This window comes from Penaeus vannamei, chromosome 23 (assembly GCF_042767895.1).
Source record: "Penaeus vannamei isolate JL-2024 chromosome 23, ASM4276789v1, whole genome shotgun sequence".
In the NCBI taxonomy this organism is placed as follows: Eukaryota; Metazoa; Arthropoda; class Malacostraca; order Decapoda; family Penaeidae; genus Penaeus; species Penaeus vannamei.
In genome coordinates, this window is record NC_091571.1 from 33,661,546 (window position 1) to 33,664,045 (window position 2,500).

At 35.4% G+C, this 2,500-nt stretch overlaps 1 protein-coding gene across 5 annotated transcripts in view; it reads right to left on the reverse strand.

The window, feature by feature from the left end:
• LOC113826669 (uncharacterized) overlaps positions 1–2,500 on the reverse strand; it is a 605,469-nt gene that overhangs the window by 454,238 nt on the left and 148,731 nt on the right. The gene's annotated exons all lie outside the window — the stretch shown is intronic.

Sequence of the window (2,500 nt, forward strand, 5' to 3'; positions counted from 1 at the left end):
TGTCTAACTATCTATCTGTTTATCTGTCTGTTTGTCTATCTATCTATCTATCTATGTCTATCTATCTGTCTGTTGTTTTCCGTCTTCCCGTTGGTCTGTCGCTCCGCCTATCATTTCTCTGTCTGTTTCTCTCTCCCATTCTGTCTTTCTGTCTGCCTTCTTTCTTTCATGTTCTTCTGCTTTGTCATTTGTCTTTCTCTGTCTTAATTTATCTTGCTTTCTCGATTATTCTGTCTGCTTATCTGTATCTCTCTGCCGTGTCTAATTTCTACTGTCTGTCTTTCTGTTTATCTGTCCTTTCATGTTCTGTCTCTCTAAACCACACTGTCTGTCTGTCTCTGTCTAGCAATGTCTGTTTTATCTCTATCTTTCTGTCTACCAATGTCTTTTTTATCTCTGTCTATCTGTCTAAATATATTTATGTCTGTCTACCTGTCTTTCTCTTTCTCTGTCTATCTCCCTATTTCTCTTTCTTCTGCCTAACTGTCTTTCTGTCTACCTGTCTTTCTCTTTATTTTTATTCCCCTCGTTCTCGTTCTGCCTCTGTCTACCTATCTTTCTATCTGTCTGTCTTTCTCTTTGTCTCTATCTATCTTTCTATCTGTTTTTCCTCTTTCTCTTTCTGTCTCTGTCTACCTATCTTTCTATCTATCTGTCTTTCTCTTTCTGCCTCTGTCTACCTATCTTTCTATCTGTTTTTCCTCTTTCTCTTTCTGTCCCTGTCTGTCAATCTTTCTATCTGTTTTTCCTCTTTCTCTTTCTGTCCCTGTCTATATTTCTATCTGTCTTTCCTCTTTCTCTTTCTGTCCCTTTCTGTGTATATTTCTATCTGTCTTTCCTCTTTCTCTTTCTGTCCCTGTCTGTCTATTTTTCTATCTGTCTCTCTTTCTCTTTCTGCCCCTGTCTATCTATCTTTCTCTGTTTTTCCCAGTTCTGTCTGTCTATCTATCTTTCTATCTGTCTTTCCTCTTTCTCTTTCTGTCTCTCTTTCTCTCTTTCCACGCCCTGTTCCCATCCGTGTCTGCAATGTGATACCTCATTTGTAGTGATTTGTTCAGTGTCATGTTTACTAAATGTTCGGCACTTTGTTTGTTTTCAAGAGACCGCATTTCTTTGGTGTCTTGTCTTGTCTTTTAATTTATTTTCTTTGTTTTCTTTGTTTTTTTTTTGTTTTAGTCTGTTATCAGTTTCATTGTCTGTCTGTTTCTGTCTGTCTGTCTGTCTCTCACTGCCCCCTTCCCTCCCTCTCATTCTCTTTCACTATTTTTCTCCTCTCTCTCTCTCTCTCTCTCTCTCAAAATCATCAGAAAAAGAAGGAGAAAGAGAGAAGAAAATGAAACGAAAGAAGCTATATAAGTATATAAAAAAGCGGAAAAAAGAAGAAAGAAAGAAAGTAGATAGGATTAAATAAAAAAATAGAAAGGAAAGAAGAAAATCAATTGGAATAAGATTAAGAATAGAAAAAAATAATAATTAAGATAACGATGATGACTGATTTGGATAATGATGATAGAAGAAAAGGAAGAGGAGGAAGAGGAGGAGGAGGAGGAGGAGGAGGAGGAGGAGGAGGAGAAGAAGAAGAAGAAGAAGAAGAAGAAGAAGAAGAAGAAGAAGAAGAAGAAGAAGAAGAAGAAGAAGAAGAAGAAGAAGAAGAAGAAGAAGAAGGAGGCGGATGAGAAAGAGGAGGAAGAAGGAGAAGGAGAGTAATAATAATAATAATAAGAGGATGAAGAAGAAACTAGAAGCGATAAAGAAAGAAATAGAAGTAGACGAGAAGAAGAAACAAACCTAAAAATCAGAACAAGAATTACAAAAAAAGAGAAGACAAAAAAAATATCTAAACTTGATTCGAAATTACTTCGATTTCTCACGATTTCCCCCACTTAACGAACGAGTCATTCCGAGGCGATACTTAATGCACAATTTCACTACAATAAAATAAAAGAAAAAAAGAAAAGAAAGGTGAAAAAACAAGAACAGAAAAAGAAAAAGATGAAACACACTCATACGCCCACACGCAGACACATAGAGATACACGCATACATACATACATATATATACATACATATATATATATATATATATATATATATATATATATATATATATATATATATATATATATATATATATTTGAAGAATATCTTAGTGTTAAAAGATCTTTCCTGTTCACTTTTTCTTAAATCAAGTTCACGTATATTCTTAAACGATATTTCTAAGTTAAAAGAACTTGTCAATTATTACTATGATCACGAAAATAACAAAATACCTCCCCTATTAACTTTTTTTCTGTTTTTTAACACCAATTTCTAAAAGTTTATTCACCTTAAAAGATCTTCCTCTCTCTACATATTCCTAGACACGCCCATTTTTCCTAAGTTGTCCTCACGCTGACGGTCTCAAGTTTCGCGTCTCCGGTCAACGCCAACCCCGAGGTCACCCGATTTGACCTCGAATCCCGAACGTCCGGCTTATCAACTTGATCCTGGGCAGATAAGGG